General features: G+C 42.3%; 1 long non-coding RNA gene across 1 annotated transcript in view; it reads left to right on the top strand.

The window, feature by feature from the left end:
• Positions 1 to 3300: 3300 nt before the first annotated feature.
• Positions 3301 to 15204, top strand: part of LOC149771989 (uncharacterized) — a 31620-nt gene continuing 19716 nt past the window's right edge. Inside the window, exon 1 of the long non-coding RNA XR_016418043.1 lies at positions 3301 to 3710. This is a non-coding gene — a long non-coding RNA (uncharacterized LOC149771989). The remainder of the gene's footprint in view (positions 3711 to 15204) is intronic.

The following is a 15204-nucleotide window of genomic DNA, read 5'->3' as shown; positions in this document are numbered from 1 at the left end:
ATATGTCATTTTAAGTTTACAATGCTTTAACTTTTTTATTACTTTAATTTAGATGTATGGACTATGTTGTCTGAAATAAAGAATTATTATCTTTAATATATATATATATATATATATATATATATATATATATATATATATATATATATATATATATATATATATATATATATATATATATATATATATATATATGACAAATAAACACAACTCTCGAAATTTAACCCATAAAAGCTCACTCAACGTAAAACAGAAGACAACAACAACTCTTTAATACACCTAGAAACCCTTTCGAGCGAAGGTCACCAAATATTCGCAATTTTTATAAGGAAGAAAGAAAGGTAAATAGGTGAAGAGGACACTCTCAATTAAGGTGATTACTAATCCTGAACACATACTGCGCGCAAAAAAAAATTGACAATAATGAAAATAACTAACAGGAGAACCTAATTCAAAATTGTATTTTCAAAATTAAAAGTAATATTGTCTTTTAGGTCTTTCTAACGTTAATGAGGGCCCACATCTAAGCAGTCATATATGTTGGCACTCAACGGGTATAACTCGTTGTACCAACGGATAGAACTTGATATGGCTGGTTATCGTAAGCTAATTTTGCTTTGTTAAAGGGTCTAACCCTAGATGATGGTTAATCCAGAAAAAATGGGAAGGTGGGTAAAGAAAAAATAAAACATGCTATGTGTACATAATCGCATAGGTTTAGTGACGACATTGCTGAGGTTTGCATAGATCTTCTTATACATTTTGCAAATAGCGTTACGCAATTAGAAATATTATGTGTTGTCAAAAAGTACTGATCAAATATCCATGCAGATGTTCTATTTTCAGAATAACTTTTCGTGTGGTATATATATATTGCACATAAATCTAATTTTTGTTCTTGCTGCTTTTGTGTTAATTTTGTTGTGAAGGTTTTCAGCGCACAATATGCTATACATTGCGGCCGGTGTAAGTGGTGGAGGAAGAAGCCAGAGGAACCCATGAAGAACTGGAAGCCACTGGAACGCTTTCTCACATACTCACGGATACCTCAGGTGTATAACGCTCAGCTGGAGTTAATGATGTACTGAGTTCGACAGTCGATCCGAAGGTGGTTTTTTTTTCCTGCTAAACTACTATAGTTTATCCATGCATTCTTTTACCATGGCATTGTCATCCGCTCACGAGCTGCAACGAAAACGATATTGGTGGAACTTACGATGCTGTTGGAAAAAATTAAAAGCAGAAGAGACTCATGAGAAAAAGAGCACGAAATACCAAGAGCTGGTAGAGTCTTCCAGGGACAGAGGATGGAAAACAGGGTTGTTCCCTGTGGAAGTTAGTTATATAGGTTTTCCGGTCCAGTCAGTCTTGAGGATACTCAGTGCAGTGCAATAAAAGGAAGGCACACAAGAGAGCTGTGCAAGCACTGGGCATGGCTAGCAGAGAGATCATCTAGTTGGATCAGAGTTGAAAACAAAATATGCAGCCATCACAGACGGGCAGTAACTGATCACCACTGCCACCCGACTATCTGAAGCGAGTTCCGAGATAAGGGGCAAAACACCGGTAGATGATATCTGTGTTTCGCCAACTGTGTATGTATGTATGTATGTATGTATGTATGTATGTATGTATATATATATATATATGCCACCATTTGGGCACCAATGTCCGAAATGCAACCATTGGGGGACTAGTCCTTAATTGCGAATTTTTTGGTAAGTATAGTTTTGTATATTTTTGTTAGATTCTATTGATTAGCTGTTTGATCATGAGACGTCGGTATTGGAAAAATATTACGCAACATTTGTAATCAGCCAATTTCTAGGAACGTACGTAATAATGCAACCTATTCTTGAGGCTTTACGATGTCATGGATTAATCTCGTACTTTAATTTGGGTAAGAGCAGAATAAAATGTTCTGCTTTGCATGGGGCCATGTATTTCCGATTTTAATGGAGAGGTGTTCATTGACTTCGCTTTTCAGTGTGACATATGCGTGAGAGGGACTAATATTTCTTTTATAAAGGGAGTAGTTGGGAAGGGGTCATTCATTTATTTCTAGACTCTTTTTAATGTTGATGTGAAATCAGTGTGGTGGAGGCGCTCATGTGAAATGTTGCTCATAGCTGTGTTTAACTGACCCGGGGATGGAATCGGGAACTATTTCCCCGCGTTAGTTATGCTTTGTAGTTCATAGACTGAACAACCAACGTTAGTTTACGGAATACTAATAAGGAGAAGCCTTGCACTTGCGACGTTTGTGGTCATTGATTGGCTCGTTATGTTGACAACGACCGTTATCTTGATGTCGTTGGAAATAGGGGAAAACAAGATATTTCCAGCTCAAACTTTTAATCAGCTGGGGCACATGATAAATTCAAACACTCTATCTCTCCCTCTCCATCTCTGTCTCTCTCACACGGACACATATATTACACACACATATGACACACACACACACACACACACACACACACCGACTTATTCAATGTTTCTAAGGGTCAGGATAAGTCTTGGAGTGTTTTTTTTTTTTGGTTCTTTTTTTGTTGCTAACTTGTATTCCTCTACCGATGATGTCAGGGGCAGCTTGAGTTCATCGTTTCTGTCTCATAACCATATGCTGGTAAATGATAAAGGAACACCAAGCTATCTTCGTAAATGGATGTATATCCCCTGTTCTAACTCCTCTAATGTGCTGGTAAGGATCTCGTTAATAAGCATTGGCCATATGCGATCACACGCAGTCCATGCTGGTAGATGCAGGCCTCAAATTTACCTGGAAATCTCGATTTGTCTCTCTTCCGCAGACCTTCCTCCGACATCAGCCTAATGCCTGAGACTACCTGCATTATTCATGTCTGCCATTTTCCAAGGCACACTCAGCTGTTTGTGTGGGTGTATGGGTGGGTGGGTGAGTGGGTTGGATGAGATTTACTTTTTCCGTACTTCTGTACTTTCAATTGTGTTCAAAATATATGTTAATATTTTACCATTAGTGAATGCATATCTACCAACCGTGCGATGCGACGCTTGGAAAACAAATATGCTAAATTATAAATTGTGGTTGTTAATGTTGTTCTTATTCATTTAACTCCATCTCTTTCGGCGCATGATAGGGCTATATGTGGCAGCATGTATCTGTTTGAGATTTCTGAAGTGAACATTTGTATTCATCCTTTCAGATGATGGAGCCGTGGTGGCTCAATGATTAGTGTGTCAGTCTAGCAAGGGAAAGGGTAAGGCTTCGAATTCTACAATCGTTTCTGCCCTGGCACCGTGCAGAGCCTCGAATGACTTTTGTAACCTTAGAATCATTGGCATTGTTAACACTGTATTTAAATTCCATGGAAAGTGTACAACTAATCGTTACGATGAACCAGGTTATTGTAGGTTTTTTCATGTAAATTCAGTTTCAACGGCTTTCTCAGGCCCACATTCTCTTTCTCTTTCTCTCTCTCTCTCTCTCTCTCTCCATACACACATCATTTAATGAGGATAACACAGCCATCAGAGACACGAGACGTGATTCAGACTTTTAAACCAAATATAGGGCAATAGCTTCAGATTTGAAGAACGATGCAACGCCTGCGTTCCGGGTCAATTTATTTAATGCTGCTTTCTTGAATCTGCAGTACCATTCTTGCACAAACTGCATATAAAGAGAGAGTGGTAACATCATTTATCACACTGGTTCTACTCAGCTGCTGGTAAGAGTCTCTCTCTCTCTCTCTCTCTCTCTCTCTCTCTCTCTCTTCGCTGCAATCACGAAGTTTTCACCATGTTACTCATTTTGCGCTTATCCTAAATCGGATGTGAACAGTATATATTTAATTCCACGTTTTTTTTTACTTCCTACTGTGACTTCTTGAGGACGAACAAAAACAAAGAATCATTTTCTTTCACATGATGTGCTGATTTAAATGCAAAAATGGTTATGTAATGTTAAAATTTAAACTGCATCATTTGCACGCGTGAACGGCTTAGTTTTCTTAACCTCAATGCCTCTTTGTAACAGAAGGAACAATATTGTCATTGCGTGACCTTTTTAATCCTTACTTCATGTAATATTAAATTAGCAGTTAACCTACAATATTAAGGATTGTATATCTGTTCATTTCATAATTCATATTGTATAAATTTTACATTATTTTTAATTCTTTACATTTTCGATTTAATCCTGAGTAGTTAAGTGGGATACTATAGCGACAATGGGAATTAGCATTACAGACCCCCCTTGGGAACATATAGCGACAAGGGAAATTTAACATGGAGAAAAATCGTGGGAACATATAGCGACAAGGGGAATTTAACATGGGGAATAGAGTTTGGGCTTGTCTAGCGACAAGGGGAATTGAAAATGGGATTTTTTTTTTATTTCTTTTTTAAATTTTTTAAAAAAGGGTAGGCAAATGAAAAGTCATTCTCTTTTCGAGAAATATGGCTGGCCCTGAAAAGGGCCTTTGGGTTTATGTTAATGTATTCATTAACATAAAGGGCACCGCATTGGTCTTCTTCTTGTCCTTAGGCTGCGTCTCACTGTTGACCCGTAAATCAGCACTCTTTTCAGGCATCCTTGTCTTTCAACGTAGATCCTACGTATCCACAGGCTGGTGTTTGTCCTGTGGACAACGGTCCACTTGGACCGGACATACATGAGCATGTCCGTCCTAAACATCATGGAAGACACAAGGGTGGATGACTCGACTGTGGTCCACATCTTGAAGCGACGAGAACAGGTGAATCAATACAGTGAACTGCGCTTATTTATAGGCAGAGGAAGGATTGAAACGGATTGAGTTCATTCACCAATCCGAACACGCGTTACAAAATTCAGTCAGCTCGCATCCAATCCGAAGAGAGCAGTCTGTGACGTCACGTAGTCTATATAGATTCGCTAGAGCTTGTGTACAGTCAATCTATGCGACAGTGATTCAACATGACGGAAACTCAGAAAACGATCCATTGGGGTGCACCAGCAGGGGAGACTGACCAAGGGAACCCGGACTTACTTTCAGAAGAGGTACATTGGGATTTTGTGGATTTTCTTACCTCGCAAGAATTTGTTCCGGAACCTTCGTTACCTTCTTCATTACCGCAAGTGGAGAATTTTTGACAGAGACAGAAAGAAGAATTGGAGAAATTTATACAACGACAAAAGGAAGCGGAACAAGCTTTTCTCCTACAGCAGCAAGAAGAAGAGGTAAGAAAAAAACAACAGCAACAACAGCAAGAAGAAGTAGCAGCAACGAAACAAGAGGGTGAAAATCAAACGGTCACGCTACTGTTGGACATTTTAGCGGAGTTAAGAAGTCTGAAACAAATGTATCAGACTTCTTTATTACGACCGAAGAGAATACGACCTTCCCGAGCTAAACACATTAACCCTGTGACTAAGCCTACCGTACCACCCTTAGTGATTTCAACCAAATTATCATCATCATCAACAGTACGCAGTCCAGAAGTAGGCCTTGGCCGTGGCAAAGGCTTAAGACAGTTAAAGTTCATTGCTTAAACTCACCCCTACACCATAAAGAAAAAAGGCCCTTTTCAGGGCCACCCACATTTCTCGAAAAGAGATAGCCTTTCAATTTGCCAATAACTAAAAAAAAAACACCCATTTTACCCTTATAGTACGTGTCTGTGTATGAGTGCGTGAGTGTAGCTTCTTATTTTAAAATCAAAACTCAAAGACACTTACCTTATATCATTAATTTATTCTTTTATCCATTGTTACAATCCAATTCACAATTCACAACATAACACTTTAATTAAAAGTTCATTGACTTCTTCTGTCTCCTTGTTTAGTCTCTCTGTTTTTTGAATTTTTTCACCGTCACACTCTTTTCCTCTTCTTCTTCCTCCTCCTCCTCGCTTTCTTCCCTTCTTTTTTTCTCCTGTTTCTTTTTCTTCACCTGTCTTCTTTCTTCCTCAGAAGAATCCCTCTCTTCCTCTGAAGAATCCCTCTCTTCCTCTGAAGAATCCCTCTCTTCTTCTGAAGAATTCCTCTTTTCTTCTGATTCCTCTTGTTTCTTTTTTGGGCAATCTGGAGACCAATGTCCTTTTTCTTTACAATAATAACAGGTATCTTGACTTTTGTCTTTTTTAGTCCCTGTTTTTTTTTCTTTTTTGACGGTCTGGACACTCTGAAGACCAATGCCCTTTCTTCTGACAGATATAGCAAGTATCTTGACTTTTATCTCGAAAGGAAGGAGAGTAGTCCGTGGGCTGGTCTGAAGAGAATTTTCTAATGACCCCTCGCAGAGCTCTGACGAAACGTTCGATTTGGTTAGTCTCTTCCATCGTTGTTCTCGGCTTGAGAGTGAAATGAATAGTGAAAGGACAAGACACACACCCTTTTATATACGCTGGTCTGCCAGGACTATAATTTAGTCTATGGTGTTTAAACTTGAGTCATTTGACGTTTTACACTCAAGATGAAACGATCCTATTCATTCGAGAAGAAAGAAGAAGAAGAAAGTAAGAGGCAGAAACGTGATCTATCGCCTCGTACCAGGGCTGAAATCTTGGCACAAATTCATGCCAGTGATTTTGAAGAGGACATGAGTGAACCAGAATCCGAACCCTCTAAACCAAGTTCACCACCCTTACTCAACCCTGAAAAATACTATTCCATTCGAGAGACGGAAAAGCGCTCCTCTAGAAAATTTAGAACCACGGCTTACAAATACACGGTGAAGTTTAAAGATTTCAAGGCTGAAGTGCCGTTAGAGAAAGCAGAAGTGTTTATCACTGGGGTGTGGGATTCTTTGCTCACTGCACTCAAGCGACAATGTCAACCCAAAGAAGACGATCGCTTGAGACTTTCCATACAACACGACGGTTTGAAATCCCCTGTTTGGATCGAGTTTAGCACCCCTGCAGAATTGACCGCTTCCAAAGTCATGGACAAGATTCAACACGTACAACAGTTTGACATCACCGATGGAAAAGCCACACTGGACATGACCCACGTCTCTCCTCCTCAAGGGACAGGACGCAGAAAGATGTTATTGGTGAACGAGCTTCGCAGCATTAAGCGTAGCCTTGTCCGAATTCACAATCCTCATGACCAGATGTGTTTAGCTCGAGCCATCGTGGTGGGACGAACCTATGCCAACAAGAACGACACGGTAGAATGGAAAAGAACCTGGAAAACTATTCAACGATCCGATCGAGCCAAACAACGAAACGAAGCAGAACTCCTGTTACAACAAGCCGGACTGTCCAAAGACACACCCTGTGGCATTCCTGAAATGCAAAAATTGCAAGATGTCCTAGCTCCACGCTACACCTTGAAAGTGCACCCTCAAGAAATGCGCGGGCCTCTGTTGTTTCGAGGCCAACATTTTAAGGACGGAAAATACATTCATGTCTATTATCACGATGACCATTTCGATACCATTACCAGTATCACTGGATTCCTGGGATACGGTTATTATTGTGAGAAATGTGATTATGGTTATAACAATCGAAAGCAACACAAGCATTGTGGATCGAAATGCCCAGGATGTTTGGCCTTTCCACCCTGCCTGAGCGAAGAACCAGTGCCTTGTTCAACTTGTCTGCGCACGTTTGTCAGCCCTACCTGTTACCAACAACATTTGAAAACACAAGGTTCACAGCAGAAATGTGCTTGTCAACTCCTGAGATTGTGCCCTACCTGTGGACAAGGCCTATGTACCAATAATGCCAAGGCAAACGTATGTCGAGGAAAGAAAAAATGTCACATTTGTCACCACATCGTGGACTTGGAACACCAATGCTACGTGCAAAAATACCAACCCCCACCAGAGAAAGAGGACGATCAAAAGAAGAAAGGGAATTTCATCTTTTTCGATTTCGAATGTATGCAAGAGACTGGCATTCACATACCTAATTTCTGCGTGGCTCATCGAGCGTGCGAGAAGTGCATTCAAGAACCTATCTTCAGTCATTGCCCTCACTGCAGGAAGATTCCTGGAGGACGTGAAAAAATCTTTCGGGGACCGAACACGCGAGCCGATTTTGCCCAATGGGTCTTAGACCCCGTCGACAAGACGTGGAGCCAAGAGGACATCGAACGTTACGGAGATTGTCATCGTCATGCCACGGTGATGGCTCACAATTTCTCCGGATACGATGGACAGTTTCTTTTGAGATACTATACGGAACAAGGCACCGAGAGTCCTAAAGTGATTTTGAATGGAGCCAAAATCATTTTCATGCAAGTGGGACAAGTGCAGTTTAAAGATTCGATGAGTTACTTGGCCATGCCTTTGAGTCGAATGCCTAAAACGTTTGGAATGACAGAAATGACTAAAGGGTACTGTCCACACTTTTTCAATACGGAAGCCAATCAACACGCCGTTCTACCCCATTTGCCTGAGGCTCACTATTACGATCCCGACAACATGCGTACCGAACAACGAGAAGCTTTCTACGCTTGGTACCAGGCTCACGCCTCGAACCCTTTCGACTTTCAGGAAGAAATGCTAAAGTATTGTCGTTCCGACGTGGACATTTTACGACGTTGCTGTGGAAAATTTCGAGAACTGTTCATGGAACACGGAGGGGTCGATCCTTTGAAAGAAGCTTGCACCATTGCCAAGGCGTGTTCCTTAGTGTATCGACAACGATTCATGCCTGAAAACACCGTGGCTGTCATCAGCCCTCAAACGACCCACTTTGTCAAACGTCAATACTCGGTCAAAGCCCTACGTTGGTTACATTACTTGTGCGACAAGGAAGACAAGTGGATTCAGCATGCCCGCAACGGAGGTGGCGAAAAGACCATCGGGACTTAGAAAACCCCAAGATCGTGTACGAGTTTAACGGTTGCTTATTTCACGGATGTCCCGTTTGTTACCCTGACCGTGGCACTAAAAATCAGTTTTTACAACGGACCATGGAAGACTTGTACCAGGACACTTGTCAGCGACGCCTAAATTTAGAACAGCAAGGATACCAAGTGGTGGAAATGTGGGAACACGAATACGATCACCGTTTGAAAATCGATCCCGAGTTTAAACGTGTCGTGGAACGTTATAAGCTGATGGACCCACTGAACCCGAGGGATAGTTTGTACGGAGGAAGGACCAATGCCACCTGTTTGCTGTACCAAGCCGACGAAGAGAAAGGAGAAGAAATCAAGTACTTGGATGTGTGTTCACTGTATCCCTACGTGTGCAAATATTGTCACTTTCCTACAGGGCACCCGCGATTGCTGACGGAACACATCGACCTGGTCAACATTCGACAATACGAAGGCTTGATCAAGTGCAAAGTTTTGCCTCCCACGAACCTATACCATCCCGTCTTACCTCACCATTGTCAAGGCAAACTGATGTTTCCCTTGTGCCGTACTTGTGCCGAAACGTGCAACCAAGATCAGCCTTGTCAGCACACTCAGGAAGAACGTGCCTTGACGGGAACCTGGGTCAGCGTAGAATTGTTCAAAGCTATGGACATGGGATACCAACTGTTAGAAGTGTACGAAATTTGCCACTTTCCCAAGACACAACAATACCACAAGGGTGACCCCACGCAGAAAGGCATTTTAGCAGACTACGTGGATGCCTTTTTGAAACTGAAGCAAGAAGCCAGCGGCTATCCTTCCTGGTGTCACACTCACGAAGACCAAATAAAATTCAAAGAGAAATACTATGAACAAGAAGGCATCTCTTTAGACCACATCGAGAAAAACGAAGGCAGGCGATCGTTTGCCAAAGTGATGTTAAATTGTTTGTGGGGTAAAATGGCACAACGACCGTGTTTACCCAAGACGGAATATTTGACAGAACCTTCCCGCTACTTCCAGATGATTCACGACAAAACCAAATACATGAAACACGTGGACGTCGTTCGCGAGGATTTGATCTTGGTCAATTACGAAGAAGATTTGGACTTTGTACAAGACGACCCTTTTGGAAATGTCATCATTGCGGCTTACGTGACAACCCATGCTCGCTTAAAATTGTACGAAGCTTTAGAACTGTTAGGGAAACGCGTCCTGTACTTTGACACGGACAGTTGCATTTACATCCATCACCCGATTCAACATCACCCTGACATCGAAGGAGACCGTTTAGGAGCCTGGACAGACGAGCATCCCGACGACAAGATTCTAAGTTTCGTCAGTGGCGGTCCCAAAAATTACGGCTACGAATACCGGGACAAACAAGGAGAAGTGCACACGACGTGCAAAGTGAAAGGACTGACTCTGAATCATCGTACCAGTCGTGTGGTGAACTTTGGGGTATTGAAAGAAGCCTTGCAATCGGGAGAGGATGCAAACTTTAAAGTGACCACCTATCAACCGAATAAAATTGTACGTTTACCCACTCACCACATCGTCAGTCGACCCTTCGAAAAAGTCTTTCAAATCGTGTACCAGAAGCGAGTGAGACTTCCCAATCACTTTACGTTACCGTACGGTCACGTCGGTATTGGTCTGTATATAAAAAAGGAACCCTAGGCAAGATCGATAGTTCATTGTGACTACCAAGACCGAGCGAACAAGATGAATACTTTCAGAGAAACATAAAACAAGTTGTTTAGAAAGGCACAATTCAAGTGTGGGGCTTCGGAAGTGGAATGCGATTGTGAGCCTTGCGATGGATACGATGCTGTACGTTGTGACCTGAGCGATGGCGTAAAGCATCATGGGAACATTAGTGTCACTACCCCTATCATGGAAAGTGATGCTGTGCGTGTCAAACCTGAGGGATGCGAAAGTGATGCCGCTCGTCCTCTTGGACATTTTACTGAGTTTCGTTTTAAAGGGGAATGTTCACCTTCACGTCTGCCCCCTTACGGATGTCATCCAGCCTTGAGCAAACTCCTGTTCCTGTCACCCAACCCTCATCGAAACGAACCTGTGAAAGACGAATATTCGTTCCCTGTGCGTTCGTTGGAATACTGCGACTCTGAAAATCGTCTTCAATCGTTCAAAGGAAAATGGCCTAAGTATCTTGGGGGACCGACCCCCGAAGAATTAGCCAGAGCCGGATTTATCTACTTGGGCGAAGGAGATAAAGTCAAGTGCTTCAGTTGCGGTGTGTCACTTCACCACTGGGAACCGCAAGATTCGGCCTACGTAGAACATGCTCGATGGTCACCGAATTGTCATTACTTACCCTTAGTGGGACCGAGACATTGAAGTAACTTTACCATAATAATCTGTTCATGGATACTTTACAAGAGAACATTCGTGCTTTGCCTGTGGAGTTGAGAGAACGCATTTACCGAGAGCTGGTCAAAATACAAGTGAAACGTAAAGAACAATTGCATCCATTACGTCACCGGTGTTTGAACCACTGGTACCTGAAGGCTATACAAGGACTGATTCAATTGAAAGTCTTCCATCGGACAGACATTGATGAACGATCCTCTAGTTTTAAAAAGGATTGGTTTGGTATGGACGATTCTACCTACATCATTGTAAACGTACTGCATCGAATTCCAGAGGAAGAGTTAACGAATTACCAACATCTTGAACACAATGTCAACTTAGTGAAAGAGGAAACTTCGGAACGAATTGTAATGTGTAGATTAGTGACTAAACGATTTAAATTAGACACTGAAGCAAAACCATGTTTGTGCAAACAGTACATTTCTTGTGTCAGACCAAAGAGGATTTAGTATGACCCTTTCATGGATACTTTGCTAGAGAACATTCGTGCTTTGCCTGTGGAGTTGAGAGAACGCATTTACCGAGAACTGATCTAAATACAAGTGAAACGCAAACTCAAAGTGATTCGTCCGTTTTTAAATTATGCTATGTTCCAAAGTACAAGAAGACTGATTATGAGTGGATATTACATTAGGCACAAAGTTAAACGAGGCTATTGGCCACCACCCAACGATTCCAAAAACAGTGTATATACTTATGGATACTTTACAAGAGAACATTTTGGGCTTGCCTGAGGAGTTGAGAGAAAGGATTTACCGAGAGCTGGTGAAAATACAAGTGAAACGTAAAGAACAATTGCATCCGATACGTCACCAGATCTTTAACCACTGGTACCTGAATGGTATAAGAGGACTGATTCGTCAGAAATTTTTTCAGTGGTCAGACCTTGTTGAACACTTTCAGTTTGGGGATGATGATGGACCAGACGTTCGTAATTTTGGTTACTTCGAGATTCACTTACTGCAACGTATTGAGGAAGACGGGTTAAAGGATTACCAACATTTGTTACATGGAATCTGCTTAGAAAAAGACGAAACATCTAGACAAACTCTGACGTTTCAATTACGGTATGTAACATTTAAATTCCCTACTGGAGAACGAACATGCCTAGTTAGAAATTACATTTTTTGCTTCCGAAACAAAGACACTATAAAATCAAGTTGCCATGCCACCGATTATGTCACATATCATTCAACAGATTCCGTGGAAGGAACTCAATAACCATATTCAAACCGTGGACCATTACCATCAATTATTACAAGAACTTTATCCATTCAATTTGGGACGACAAGTGGTGTGTGTCTTAGTGACTTGTTTTCTGGGATTTCGTTTACCAGCCGATTCTTTGTGGACTCTTTACGATCAGTACTTACCACCTCAATGGCCTTAAATGGTCACGAAAAACTCCTTTTGCTCAAAGCCTTGCGGTTTCATCTGGATACTTCTCGACCTCAACGGGATAAAAAGATTCGTCAACTTTTAGCTACCCAAGACGTGTATGACGATGTGTGTGTAGCTTGTGACTTACATCCCCATTGGACAGATGTTCGTGACTGGAAAAAGGGGGGTTTTGAGGCTTGGACCCACGAAGTGGCCCAGTATGCACAAGACTTGTTCAAGGAAAAAAGTTACTTTTCAACCTGTGTTATGACAGTGCCAGAAGAACCCGTCACCGAGAACAGCCACTCGCTTCAGGACAGGACTGTCATGGACATTCCTGAAAGGTCATTCCGGGAGGACACTTGTGTGACAATACCTCATGTAGAGACTGTAAGAACATTACACACTGTCCCAAGGACATCTTGGTTACCCAAAACATGTTGTACAGAGACTTGTTTATATTCCACTTTGATCGTTTTGATGTGTTTTTTATTCCTGTACATCACTATTTGGGTTTTATGTATTTTTGTTTTTCGTGTTGTTCATATTTGAAACATTCAAAAAACGTGTTCTGAAAAAAGTATATAAACTCTTGTCTTGTTTGTTTTCGTGTCACAAGTGACATTTCTGACACAATGGCTACCTCTGCTGTCTCTGCTCCCTCTTCCTTTACTGTCAAAGTCATCGACGAACACTTAGATCGTGCCAGTTGGGAGGCTTTGTATCTTCGCCATCCCTTTAACATGCTCATTGCTGGACCTAGCGGTTCAGGCAAAACCGAATTCGTCAAACGTTTGATCGAACATAAACATCATTTGATCGATCGACCACCTCAACGGATCGTGTGGTGTTACAAAGAGTGGCAATCGGCGTACAACCTTTTGCGAGAAAGTCAAGGCGATTCCATCGTGTTTGTGGAAGGCATTCCTAAAGAAGGCGACGGTATCGTCTCGGACTCCCGTCAAACCCATTTGGTCATTTTCGACGACATGTTAGGAGAAGACGAAGAAGAAATTAAACTGTGGTTTACGCGCAAAGGGCATCACCGTAATGCCAGTGTCGTTTACATCACCCAAAATTTGTTTCAACAAAGTAAAGCCCATCGCACCATCAGTCTCAATGCGCATTACGTGGTCTTGTTTAAAAGCAATCGAGATAAATCGCAAGTGCAAGTCTTAGCCAAACAGTTAGGAACGCCTTGGCTGACTCAGGCGTACGACGATGCCACTCAAACGCCACACGCCTATTTACTCGTCGATTTGAAACCTACCACCCCCGAGGATTTGCGATTTCGTACCCACTTGTTTCACCACTGGTGCCAAGACGGAGGGCCTGTCCTGTACACGTCTCCGTCCTCGACTTCATTTCCCTCCCCATAAAAAATCTATAAAAACCTCAGGCCCTTTTCGTCTGTCTCACACAGTGTGAACATGACGTCCCTTCAGTCGCATCTTCCCGTCAAATTGATTCGTGCCTTGTATGGCATCAGTCGAGAAAAAAAATCCACAAACACGAGCTCGTGTCTTAGAAGCTAGTCTCAAAGAAGTCTTACGATGGTTCACGGTGACGGCACGTCAATTACTCCAAGGAATCATTCAGATTCCTCTTCAAACCAAACGCTTTTTCGATCGAAACAAAGTCGCTTTGGTCCAACTGGCCGATCCCCGCATCGACACTCAAACCAAAAAACAAATCATTTTGAAACCTGGAGGGAGCGGTACTCTAGGAGGCGTCATCATTCGCTCACTCTTAAGATGGGATCCTAATGCCCCCAAAGTTATCCCCCCAAAAAAAGTCCAACGAAGCCCCAAGAAGAAAAAGACCAAGTCCCCAAGGAGAACTTCTCCAGTGGCGGGACCCTCCTCTTACCAGACACCACCCCAGAAAAAGAAAAGAAGCCCCCAGAAAAAGAAACAGAGAAAAAGTCCTCAGAAAAAGAAAAGTCCACAGAAGAAAACTAGTCGCAAGAGAGGCACTTCGGCCAGGACGCAACCTTACACTCGCAAACCACGACCTGCCACGTCGGTGACTGTGTCTCCGGCAGCCTCACGTTTATCCACTTCTCCGTTGATGACACCAAGAACTGAAGAGTACTTGGAGACGTTGATCACACCAAGAACTTCTCCGTTGATGACCCCAAAAAGAACTTCCCCAGTGGCAGGACCCTCCAATTTAGTGGCAGTGGCTGCTGCTCACAAAGTACCTTCTCCCAAAATCAAACTCCAAGAAAGATCGGGCATGTTACAAAGTTTACTGGATTTGTCCAAGCAAGAACTGGCTCGATTTAGTCCGTTGCGTACCCCTGCACGACGTGTCATGCCTGTCATGAAGTTGATACGACGTAAAGACAATCAGTGGCGACGCGTTCCAGTATAAAAAAGGCCTGTGACCAAGTCGGGGGTATCAGTGTGTTTTTTGGTGCTCCTGAAGACTCAAAGATGTCACCCTCCAGAAAACCCCAAGGAAAGAAAAGGAAAGGACTACCACCACGTTTAGTCAAACATGGGGACATGTTATCTGTCCTGTCCAAAGCTTCTTCACCTCTACGAAAAAAACTCATTCAATCAGCCTCCAAAGAGGTCATCGATACCGTGTGCGAATGTTGTTTGAATGTTTTGAAAGGCACGATCCCTTTGTCCAAACACCAGAAA

This window comes from Sinohyriopsis cumingii, unplaced genomic scaffold (assembly GCF_028554795.1).
Source record: "Sinohyriopsis cumingii isolate HCF-2022 unplaced genomic scaffold, ASM2855479v2 utg001527l, whole genome shotgun sequence".
NCBI classification, from domain to species: Eukaryota; Metazoa; Mollusca; class Bivalvia; order Unionida; family Unionidae; genus Sinohyriopsis; species Sinohyriopsis cumingii.
This window is presented reverse-complemented; position numbering and strand designations above follow the sequence as displayed.